The sequence below is a fragment of the Pogona vitticeps genome, chromosome 4 (assembly GCF_051106095.1).
Source record: "Pogona vitticeps strain Pit_001003342236 chromosome 4, PviZW2.1, whole genome shotgun sequence".
NCBI lineage: Eukaryota > Metazoa > Chordata > Lepidosauria > Squamata > Agamidae > Pogona > Pogona vitticeps.
In genome coordinates, this window is record NC_135786.1 from 89,137,501 (window position 1) to 89,150,170 (window position 12,670).

At 42.9% G+C, this 12,670-nt stretch overlaps 1 protein-coding gene and 1 long non-coding RNA gene across 4 annotated transcripts in view; both read right to left on the minus strand.

Moving 5' to 3' along the window:
* Nucleotides 1–12,670, minus strand: part of LOC144588798 (uncharacterized) — a 349,859-nt gene that overhangs the window by 155,020 nt on the left and 182,169 nt on the right. The gene's annotated exons all lie outside the window — the stretch shown is intronic.
* On the minus strand, nt 1,615–5,490 carry LOC144588799 (uncharacterized). The gene is made up of 2 exons (XR_013544508.1): nt 4,176–5,490; nt 1,615–3,391 (listed from the first exon to the last, which is right to left on the minus strand). It is a non-coding gene; the product is annotated as an uncharacterized LOC144588799 (long non-coding RNA).

Sequence of the window (12,670 nt, forward strand, 5' to 3'; positions counted from 1 at the left end):
ATGGGAACTCAACAAAAATAGTGTTTCAATTTTGGCCAAAAGTTTAGAGCTTCCATTTGGATAGTTGTTGGAGAACGTTGCTCTGTCATCATAAAGTGGTATTTAGGATTAAAATTGAATAACTACATTGAGTAGAGGCAGTGAATCTGGGAATGGTGATCATGAGATGGTTCATCCTTACAGTCAGTGATACAGAGGTAAATTCAGAAGTACAAGCCTTATCATGCCAGTATCCAGCACAGCACTCACAAGGCTACTCTAAAGGTGGAGATAGCTGTATTGCTCAATAAACAATCCAGTTCCAGTGGATTTCAGCTCCAAGAAGAACAGGCCTTTTGTATAGTGAGTGGTTCTTAACTGATCATATAAAACTAAGGAACATTAACATATGTTGTGTTACAAAAGAGCTGTTCATAGATGTACACTGTTGCAGAAAAAAATTATTCTATTCTCTAGCTTCTTTGTACATTAGAGCCAAGCCCCAAAGAGCAGGGGATCCTCTGCAGACGAGCTCATAATGCTACCATCCTACTAATCAAAACATCTCAGCAATTTGATGTTATGAATTCTGGCTTTACTACAATATTGCCCACAATTCAGACAATTCAGTGGAAGAGATGTGTGACCCACTGATCAGATCACTATAATCATGGCAACAATTTCCAAACGGGACATTAACAGTTGGATGAGGGATAACCCTCTTTGGTGTCAAATATTCAGTTATTGTTCTGACAAACAAGGCCATGCTAACCTCCTAAATGTTGCGATTAGCACGGTGAAGGAGGTACGACTAGAAAGAGTTGATCCTGGCCTTGGCTGGTAGAAACAAGCTTCTCCAGCAACGCCACCATGGAGGCCCTTACTATGCTTCCTGACAGCTCTATCTAAATAGCATTTTCGTGGGTGGTAGCAGACAGAAGACCTTGAAAGGGAGAAACCTGGCAGGCAAAGTAGAAGTGGTCTTCAATCTGTTCCAGTGAAAGCCTTTTCAGTCCATCGATGGCATCCTGTATCAAGCTCCTGACCGATATCACAGTGAAAGAATTTTCACTGTGATATAGGTCAGGAGCTGGTGAAAGAATTTTCCATCCTGTCATTACCGTTTGAAGAAAAAAATTACAATCCCACAAAAATAGCACTCCCCTCCCTGAACAGCATTAGGTGCCATGGCTTTGAGTAAGGCATAGCTCTCTTGTTGCACTCCCTCCACTCAGACTATATGTGTCGATATTGTATGTCCGAAATGTAGCTATGGAATTGCAAGTCCCTTTGGATTGCATTGTAGGTCAATATTCCATGTCTGAAGTGTGAGTGAGCAGGGCAGCAGAGGAGCAGGAGAGAGATAAAATTGACTAGATTAATTCAATACTTATCAAGCAGGATCACAACTAGGTGGAGATACCTAGGGATAATTCTGCGGGGGGGGGGAGACACCCAAGTAAGCAAACATCAGATTGAGTAGTATCAGAGGTGGGATTGACCCGGTTCGCACCGGTTCCATAGAGGTGGTTGTTATTTTTTATTTTAGTTCGGAGATCCGGTTACTGGCCTGAGATGAATGAAGCCGGAGGAGCCAGGTGACCAGCAACGAGCGGGGGAGGGAGGGGGGCTATGTGTTTTTTTTCAAGTTAAAGACAACTAAGGCTGTTGCTCTGACAATTTGAGGAGACAAATGGCAGGCTTACTCAAAAACAGGAAGACAGCTATCAGTTTTTTAACACTAGTAAGATTTACCATCAGGCCAGGGTTGAAGAAAGCAGATCAACATATCAAAGGGGAATCGAAACTATCCACACATTCAGGCTGGGGGCTGGAGGGACTGCGAGGAGGAGGAGGAGGAGGAGGAGGAGGAGGGACTAAAGCATACTAATCAAGGATTTGTGACCAGCATCTTCAAGAGGACTGTGTTGAGATAGGTTTAAGTTTCAAGCTTTCATTTTTGAGATTATTCAAGTAAGTAAGTATAATACATAAAAGGCAAACTATGTTTGAGCATAAAGCTGGCTTTTTATTAAATATTTCCCTGCCTTAGCTGTTTGCCATGCAGTCTTGACTCTGGCAGGCAAAGACTTTTGTGGTAGGCTTTTTTAACATGCAAACTGCTGTGGAGAAATGGAGGGAGGGAAATGAAATGGGATTGCTTTTTAAAATTTTTATCATGTAAAATATATTTTCAAAATTATTTCAACAGGATTCCCTTTAGAACCTTTTAGCATTTATGTATTATTGCATCTTTATGCTGCCTTATAGTGGGATGTAAAAAAAAAATTATCATTGTGTCAGGGTTTGTGAACCACTGGAGACACTCTGCAGGGAGAAAGATGGGTTAAAAATAAAAACAAACAAACAAACAACCCAAGGCTCCAGGGTTTTAAAAAAACTGATACTTCTATTTTTTGAAAGAAATAAATACCTGAACTTTGGAGAAAAAAGGTCAGAAGCCTGTTGGTGATTAATTAGTTATTTAGATTTTCAGGGAGGGAACATGCCACTTTTTCCATTGGTATGCGGAAATCTAGTATTTAGGATCTATGGAAAAACTAATGGGGAACCAGGCTCTATCAGGTATTATATTTTATTATGATTGTAAAAAATTTAAAAGTGGCTAAGGGCATCTATTTGCAAAGGCTTTCACGGCTGGGATCTGATGGTTGTTGTGGGTTTTTCAGGAAGAACAATTTTCAGAACACGGCCAAAGAGCCCGGAAAAAACCCACAACAAACAATTAAGGGAATAACCTTTCAACTTTCTGGAACTGGCAGTTAGATGCATAAAAAAACTGTTGTTGCTGTTATTGTTATGTGTCGTCAAATTCCCCCCTACTTAGGGTGCCCCTAGGAATGAGCAATCTCCAACATGGCTTGGCCTCAACAGCCCTGCCCATCTATTGCAAACTCAAGCTTGTGGTTTCATTAGGAAGTAGGTCCATCTTGCATTTAGCCTTCCTCTTTTCCTGCTGCCTTCCACATTACCAAGTATTATGGTCTTTTTCAATCTATGCCTGCCTTCTCACGATGTGCCCAAAGTAGTACAGCCTCAGGTTTTTTTTTTTTGTTTTTTTTTGCCTCTGGAGATAATTTAGGCTTAATTGGATCTAGAACCCAATTACTCATATTTTTTGGCAGTCCAGGGTATCTGCCATACGATCCGATCAGGCCAAGGGTGTCTGCAAAGATGATTGAATTTTTGTTAATTGGGACAGTCCTCTTTGAAGAGCCACATGTCAGCATGCTGTTTTAAGCTTCTGTTTTTGCAACGTTGCCCCTTTGCGCTGTCCTCAACAGCCCTGCACAGCTGGTGCAAACTCAACCTTGTGGGTTCTTTGATGGTGTCAATCCATCTCACATTTGGTTTTCCTCTTTTCCTGTTGCCTCCAACTTTTCTACAGAACCTGGAATGGGGAGGGATTAAATGTTGGTGAATTGGGGAGTGGGCGGGAGATGCTTGCGTGGCAGCCTAGTATTGAGTCAACATGTTTTTACAATTATTTTGTAAGAAAAAGTGACTCATTTGAAAACAAGACGAAAAGAGCAGAACCCACAAGCTGCAAAAAAAGCATACATTTCATAAATAAATAACTGGCCAATGGGTTTCTCTGGTCACTGTTTTGAGGGAGATCGTAACCCTGTCTTTGTGGTTGGTGCAGGATTCTGGGAGTTGTAGTCCCCCCATTAAGGGCATTTATTTGCAAAGCTTTCACGGCTGGGGTCTGATGGTTGTTGTGGGTTTTTTGGGCTCGTTGGCCGTGTTCTGAAGGTTGTTCTTCCTAACGTCTCACCACAGAGACTGGAAGAAATGTTAGGAAGAACAACCTTCAGAACACGGCCAAAGAGCCTGAAAAACCCACAACAACCAATTAAGGGAATAACCTTTCAACTTTTTGGAACTGGCAGTTAAATACATACAAAACCTGAGGTTGCTGTTATTGTTATGTATCGTCAAATTCCCCCCTACTTAGGGTGCCCCTAGGAATGAGCAATCTCCAACATGGCCTGGCCTCAACAGCCCTGCCCATCTATTGCAAACTCAAGCTTGTGGTTTCCTTAGGGAGTAGGTCTATCTTGCATTTGGCCTTCCTCTTTCCCTGCTGCCTTCTACCTTTCCCAGTATTATGTCTTTTTCAATCTATGCCTGCCTTCTCATGATGTGCCCGAAGTAGGACTTTTCCACAGAACCTGGAATGGGGAGGGATTAAATGATTGTGGCATTGTTCAGAGACCAGTTCACATCCCAGGGTGGCAGCCCTCTCTTGCTTGTGCTACAGAAAAAGCTTCATTATTACTATTACTGTTGCTTTGTGGTAAGAACTTTTTTTTTCAGAAGGGGTCAGAGAATTTGAGAGTTATTCTCAAGTTCATCTTCGCTTTACATGTGTGTTACATGCCATTCAAGATGACCCTAATGGGCCTTTCAAGGCAAGTGAGGTTCTCCTTCTTCTTCCTTCCCTTCTTCCCACACAACTACTTTCCTTGTTTCCCCAGAGCAGGGAATAGAGATTAAACCTGCACTGCATGGGGTTACACAGCACTCTCCTTGAAAACTAAGGCTTGTATTTTAGGACTCTTCCCTGAGGACTTGTGTGGGGCTGAAGGAGAAAAGGGGCAGCAGAGGAGGACAGAGGAGATGAAAATGGAAGGTGGAAATTTGGGGAAGACAGTGGGGGGGGGGAGTCTTATGTTTTTGGTGAAACTGTGGCATGAAGGAAAAGTGGAAAATGAGAAGAGGAAGCAGCTGCCAGGGCTCTGAGGGAAGCCATCATCACTACCAGCGCCGCCAGCAACACCAACACCCCCAAAGCGACTGACAAGGAGAAGCGGTGGGTGCGGGGTGGAGGGGAAAGATGGAGGAGGAGGAGACCTCAGAGGAGTCAGTAACTGAAGGACCGATTGAGGTGGTGGGGGTGAGGTGGAGTGGCAACAGACTGAAAAGGGAACATACCTTCCAAGCCAGAAGGAAGCGGGGGGGGGGAGAAGAACTCCACAACAGGTGCGCAAAGGCTGCCTCCAGGTAACAACAAACAGGGCTATCAGTCATTTCAGGAGCAGGAAAGGGGAGGGAAGCAATTTTTACTGGTGAGCTATAGGGCAAAATAGGAGGTAAAGGGAAGGAGAGATGTGTCAGTTCTCTGTCAAACTTGGTCATAAGCACCCACTGTGAGGTGTGTGTTTGTGTGTGTGTTTTTGGCACATGCCCATGGTGAGGGTAACAGCAGCAGTATGCCCAAACAGATGCACTTATCCAGATGTCTTAATTATGTGAGAAGTAGTTGTGATAATAGGCAGTAGGGAGACCACTGTGGAAGAAATCCTCATCAGATCCCACTGTCCTGGGCATTTACTTACTTATTTACATATTTATTTACATATTTATTTACATATTTACATATTTACATATTGACTTATTTATTTATTTATTTATTTATTTATTTATTTATTTATTTATTTATCATTAGGACATAGAACCTGTTGTTAATTTATTTGAATCCCACCACTGAGTAGTATGTCTGCCATTGATAGTTCCTTCATCATAAAAGCTGTAGTTTTTGTTTAAAGGGGGTGGTAGCCACAAAAGCAGTGTCACTGGCATTCATTGATATTCAGACCTTCTTTGCTCCAAAAGTTCAGCAAATATTGGCCATGACTATTTTCCAAAAGCACTGTGCGAACACCAGTGAAATGCTTAGTGAATGGGAATGAGCAGGGTTCTTTCAATTAAAGTTCATTTTGTCAAATATTAGCCAAAATCCTGTTGCTTAGTTTAGTAAATCTCACTAGAGTAGACCCATTGAATCAACTATGATTTGGTGAATCAATTCCTCTGTAAGTTCAATTGATTCAAATGGGCTTACTCTGACTTACTTTATTATAGTAAATCACAGTTGGAGTAAGTCAATTTGAATCAATCAAACTTACAGAGTTGAGTTACCAAGCACCCACTGATTCAGTGGACCTGCTTTAATGCAACTTAGTGTGCTTTGTTTACTTAATGGCTAGTATCCTGCTCTGTACCTTTTCCACAGTAGCAGGAATATCATCATCCACAACAGTAAATTACCAATAGTTTTAAAAAATTCCTGCTTCAATTTTGGGTTGTGTGCAACATACACACAGTGAAAGATAGTTGTGTGCAACCTGAAATTGAAGCAGAAAGCATTTAATTAGTGACAATTTGCTTCTGTCAGTGATGTCACTCCCCTCCTCTGGCAGAGCTACGAAACAGGATAATGGGCACAGTTTTTAAATGCTATTACCTGCTCTAAGCCTTTGGGGTTATTTGGCAGTTGAAAGTCTAAATAAATATTGCCAGCGCTATGCATTATAATCACTGGGAGTGAGATTTATGATGAAGTAAAAGCATCCCAGTTATTTGAATCATGAACTGATGAACAATTTTAGAACTTTATGGCTTCTCCCCTCCCTTTCCCCAATCAAATGACGATCCAATCAAACTAGTATTGCAATGGTGTGCATAATCTAGCTGTATTCTAAGTGCTTAAGAAGCCAATGGGTTTCACCTTAATTCCTTGGCGTGGGATCATTTTAACCAGAGACTGATATAAAAGAACAAGTGCCAGTGGGGGGGGGGGGGACCACTGTAACCTAATGCCAAGTCATTAAAAAAGTATGCAGAAGCAGCGGAAGAAGCATGGACACAATAATATTCTTTTCTAAGCCTGCTTTTAAATGGTCTCATTGCTGATTTTATAATAAGACATGGTTTGGCTTTATGATTTCCATGGATAATGAAGCAATTAGCTGCAATCATATATAAAACATGCAAGTTCTCCATTAGATACCAAACAAACCATTAGGTGTACTGTACCTCAAGTGATGCCATGGGCTCTCTATGCTCCTGGAGATTTGCTAGTGTGTACGTGTGCCATCCTATTTCTACACAAACCTGTGCTCTGTAAGATGAGAAATTCTGACTGGCTGGCAGTCAACAGTAGTCCCTATCCGCTAACTGCTAGTAAACTTCTTTTTGTGGTAGAATTATTGACACTGGAAATGGCTACTTGCACAGTTTCATAACAGCAGAGCAATACAGGTAGTTGTTTTGGATCTGCTGTTTTGTGCAAATAATGGTAACAGCATATAGCAACAGCTTGACCTGTTTGAGTTATACATTTTGGCACGTTGTTCATCTTTGGGCAGCCTTATAGTTAGAGTGAACTGGCCATGAACAACCCAGGTGCTGCATCTTTGTCTAAGGGAGGCATTTGACTAGACAAGCATTTCCACTTGAACACACACAAGCCTTGTCCTTCTGGTAGGAGAAACACCACACCAGTTGTCCTGGGAAGTCATATGCAGTGTAGAGGTTTACTAGAAGATGAATGTAGCAGCTGGAGATTCAGCAGTGTATATTTCAGCCTGGATAATATGCTGGCTTGAGAGGACCACCATAGGCAGAGTGTGGAGGAAACAGCACAGTGGCCATGTATTTGCTGCATTTCATGTCATAGCACTTTGCTATGTCATGTCTGGTTATTATACACTCACCTTGGAAGAAGCTATTTATGATATAGATTACACACTATTTCTAATCTTTTCCATCATTTAAAGATAATAGACTTGAGGAAAAACTTTGTTGTCTTGAAACCAAGAAGAGTTTTCTATATTTCCCTCAGCTGAGCTGCAATTAACAGGTCAGACTGATAGGAAGGAACCTATTTTAACAGTTTCTTGAAAATTCAAAGGCTGACAGTTCCAAATGCAGTTCAAAAACACTGGCTAGGGAGGTAAATCTTTATTTGCTCTCTCCTTGCTTGTTAAATTTTCAAAATTTTCTCCTTAACATAGGATGGTAGTCTTCTTCAGTTCTGGATGAATTTCGTATGGTTTCATGAGTGCCTTTTTGTACATTCCTGTCCAATGTGCAGTGCTGGAAATTGTGATTACTGTTGTTTTGTTGAACAAACTTATAAAAATTCCATTCTTAAAAAAATCCATTTAATGAATGTGGGATATGATGTTTCTGTACCCACAACTCAAAATGCCAGGACATGGCCCAATATTGCTGCATAATATTGTGCCCTCATTGTCAGCAGGAAAAAAGATGCCAAGTTTTAAACAACAAAAGGCAACCTGAATGTTGACAACACCAATGGCAGCAGTCAAGATGGTCTACAGCAGTAGTTCTCAATGTTGGATAATCTAATTGTTCTTGGATGGCAATTCCCAGAAGCCTTCACTGTGCTGGTTTGGGTTTCTGGGAACTGCTGTCCAAAAACTCCTGGGTTATTCAAGTTTGGGAACCACTTGTCTATTGCTCACTTGTGCTCACTCCCAATCACAAAACATTAAGGAAGAGAATATCCTGGAAGCTGACTCCTTTTTTAATCAATTACAGTGGTGCACCACATGACAAGAACCCTGCTAAAGGACGAATCCGCAGAACGATGACTTTTTGCAATCGCTATAGCAATTCGCAAAACAGTCATTTCAATGGGGGGGGATTTTCACTTCACAACGATTAGGTCCGTGCTTCGCGAACCGTTTGTTCACAAGATGACAATTTTTGCAGCTCCACAAAATGGCTGCCCTGTCTTTTCCGGACCCATGCTTTGCAGGGCAGCCATTTTAACAGATGATTGGCGCTCGGAAAATGGTTTCCCCTATGGGCAATCTTCACTGGGCAACGAGGTAATTTCCCCACTGGAACACATTAAATGGGTTTCATTGCATTCCAATGGGGAATTGTTTCTCGCATGATGATGATTTCACTTAACAGCGATTTCAGGGGAGCGGATTATCATCATGTGGGGCACCACTGCAACTATTTCTCACCCAAACACAAAACAATTGCCAGGGCTGTTTTTTTAACAAGCATAAAAGACAATGAGACTACCACCCTCAGGACCTACCAACTCACAGATGTCACAAGGTTGTCACCTCATTTAACTCCACCCCCAGCTCCATTTGGGTGCTGCTTCCTAGCCAACTGCACAGGCTACACAACAGGATCATTATGAGTATGCCAAATTGCACCAAAACACCAGAAGCCTCTAAGCCAGTACCAGAAAGGAGCAGGACAGCTCTTAAAGGGGCAGGGTGGGTTGATTTAAGTAGAAACACACGTGGATGGCACAGTTTGCTTTGAACCAAACTGTACCAACAGTAATCCAAATATCGATCTATGTAACCAGCTGGACAGGCCCTAAGACTTTTTCACCTCCTTTCTCAAATACTTTTTAACCAACCTCCTTTGTCAGAATGTACAACTCTAAATTATTCAAAAACATAAAACTAAAGATTAAAACAGAAGTACAATCTTTCTCCCACATTTAAAAAGATTAATTTATACCCCCCGTAATGCGATGAAGGCCAAAGACAACCCTTTCTTTAATTGCCAACTTCTTTCAGGTTTTCAAATTATTCTTGAATGCATGGCTGAAATTAGGAACTTTTTATTTCTTTTAAAAAATGTGCCCAGCATGGGAAGTGCTCCGAGAATCCGAAGCTTCATTTTGCTTTAGCAAAACAGGATCCGCAAATCAATCCATGAACTGAACCATGAACCAGCCTGATTCATCGGTTTTTCTGGTTCGTGGTTCAGTTCGTGCCCATCTCTAGATCTTTGTGAGCTCTCAACACAGTTACACTGGCTACCACATACAACACTTCTGTTTATAAAAACCATGGTACCTGGAAGCATTTTGCAACATGTGGAAGGTACAGAACTACACTGAAAGGCTTCATTACAAACTCTTTTTTTGGGAGATGGAAGTTGGAAGGGACTTCAAGGGCCACCTAGCATCTCTGACAATCTCCAATTGACATAGAATTACACAGAGACAAAACCCCAAGGTGTTTCCACTTTTACATAAATCAAAATCCTAGACAAACAATCTCATTTAGATATAACACTGATCTTCACATTACACAGAAACAAAGAACTAATTTAAATAAATGAGGCATTTTAAATGTCCCAGGCTTGGCCCTTGGGAATTCTCCGCTACATACTTTACATTTAATAATGTTTGTTTCCAAAGAAACTTGGGAGCAGGAAGCCATTCATTCCCAGGTGTCTTTGACAGCGGGGACCCAGCAGATTCTTCTTCCCCTTGCCCAGACTGGAATGCTTAATAAAACAGATATTCAAGAAAGGAAAAGTATTATTAAGACAGGTCTGTAGTTTATTAGACCTTCTTTCTTCCTTTCAGACAAACACAAGCCCTGTGAAAGTATCACAGTAAGGGGGAACTAAATGAGAAAAGTGAACTATAATGGCATTAGTATTAGAAGTTACAATGGATGCAATCATTACTGCAAAGAAATTCTAAATGCATGTAATCCACAAAGAACTCTGAAATAATCATTTCCCTCATTGGGATATGCTGTGATATACAATACAGTATCATTATAATAAACAAACAAACAAATAAAAGAATCATGAGGCATATTGCCAAAAGCGAAGACGTGAAAACACAACCAAGAAGCAAAGGAAGCAGAACCCATTGCTTCTCTGATGAGAGCAAAGGGAACAGAGAATTTTAGAAAAATGTTAATGTTGTATCTTAAGTTTGACTACACAGAAAATTGACCTGAGTAGAATATAATACAGCCAAAGTTTTTTTTAGCTTTTGTGTGTGTGTGTGTGTGTGTGTCTGTGTGTGTGTGTGTGTGTGTGTGTGTGTGTGCATAATTGTTTGAGCCCATTCTGTTCATAATTAATCTAACCCAGGAACATAACTTTACAAATGCACTTTTACATTTAGAATGCTATCATAAAAAAGAACAGAAAAGAAAAGCCACACACACTGCGCGGGTAGTCAGCCTGACTTATAGCAGCTTGGTTCAACCCCTGTAAGATAACCAAGAGTAATGGTTTTTGATAATCACACTACAATATTAATATAACATGAACCATAAATGCTTTTGCATTGCAGCTCGTAGGAAGCTACCAAATCTCATTGGAATATAAACGAGAAAACTCACACAGCACTTTGTTTTCTCTCTGAAAATAAAATGTTTCAGAGCACTGCTGTAGATGCTTCTTTTGCCCTAAGACAGATTGTAAAAGTATTTACATAAACAGGTGGCCATCAAGGTAAGCCCCCGATCACAAGCTTACACTTCACCTGGGCTATAAATTTATTCTGCAAAGTATACGTTTTATTTCTGTGCCCAGAGAAATGAGTATCTGTTGGCTATTATTAAGCTAAAGCCCTGCCAGTTTCCACAATAGCCCAGAGACAAGATTGTTCTGGTTCTTACCTGACTTCCTAACTCCCACCAGCACCTAGTACTTACAAATTTGTCATTTATACCTATGTCACAAATGGATCAAAGAGGGGTTGGTGCCAGGCCCCTTGGCCCTAATCCCTGTTCTTTGGAACCACACACAGCATTCAGGAAAACGATGCAAGAATACTGAACCTCACTCCCACAACACAGTCTCATCCTTTCATGTGTTTCTATGCTTCCTTCCATCTCGAGTTGCCTTCACAAAGGACAGACGAGGCCAATGAGAACCAAGCCAGTTCTAACAGAGATTGTTTTTGCTCCCAACATAGGTCTGACAGAGACTGTTTATTGATCGTGCTGTAGTCTAGTATCCACAGTGTTGCATAAAATTGCCAGGACTCAGGGAGAGGGCTGAAGTCTCAGGCAATTGCTTTCCTTTCTGTTCTCCTCTAAACCCTTGCCTGTCATACTTCTGTGACATCACAAGGGCGTGGCCTGGTTCTCATGAAATCTCAGAGAATAGGACAATCTTTCCCAGTCACAGAATACAGTAGTGCCTCGTCCCTACTTACAACCATTTCGAGTTACGATCAGTTCCGGCTGCAAAATTTTGCTTCGACTTGCGTCCGGAGCTTCGAGTTACACCCAGGAAAAGGCAGGGGGAAAGGGCAGGAAATTCAAACCGTTGGTGGCAAAGAGACTGCTTCTTTGTAGCTCTTTTGCCCCAATGGTTAGGGAAAGGGATGCAGCAGTAGGGGGGAGTCGGTGGCAGGGGTGTTACCTCACCTGATGGTGGGATCCTGGTCCTCAGCCTTGGCATGTGGGCAGAGGGCCCCCCGATCCCGGCTCCCGAAGGGAGGGTCCTCCCATGCCACCACCTCCTCCTTCCTGGTGGGGCCGCGCTCAGTCTTTGGCCCCATGGGGGCGGTTCCCCTTCTATGCCAGCAGGCAGTTCCTGAGCAGCTGGTGGCTTGTCCGCTGGGTTCACCCAACGCTGCCTCCCACTCTGGCATTGGCACTGGCGGCTGCTCACTGGGGCGGCCACGTCGGGCCTTGGCGCTCCTTGCAACCCTCCACGGGGCTGCTGCTGCTGCTGCTGGTTCCTGGTCCTCGGCCTCAGAGCAGGGGTGGAGGCCCCCCCGATCCTGGCTCCCAGAGGAAGAGTCCTCCCTACCGGACCTGGTGGAACTTCTCCTGGCGCTTCCTCACCAGGAAGGAGGAGGAGGCAGCATGGGAGGACCCTTCCTCCAGGAGCCAGGATCGGGGGGCCCTCTGCCCCTGCACCAAGGCCAAGGCCGGGGACCCAGCAGCAGTGGTGGCATCGGCCCCATGGAGGGCAGCAAGGAGCTGGTGCTGGAGCGGGAGGCGGCATCAGGTGCCCCAGGCGGGCGAGCCGCCTGTTGCTCAGGAGTTGCCCGCCAGCAGGGAAGGGGAACTGCCCCTGCGGGGCCAAGGACTGAGTGTGGCTGAGCCTGACCTAG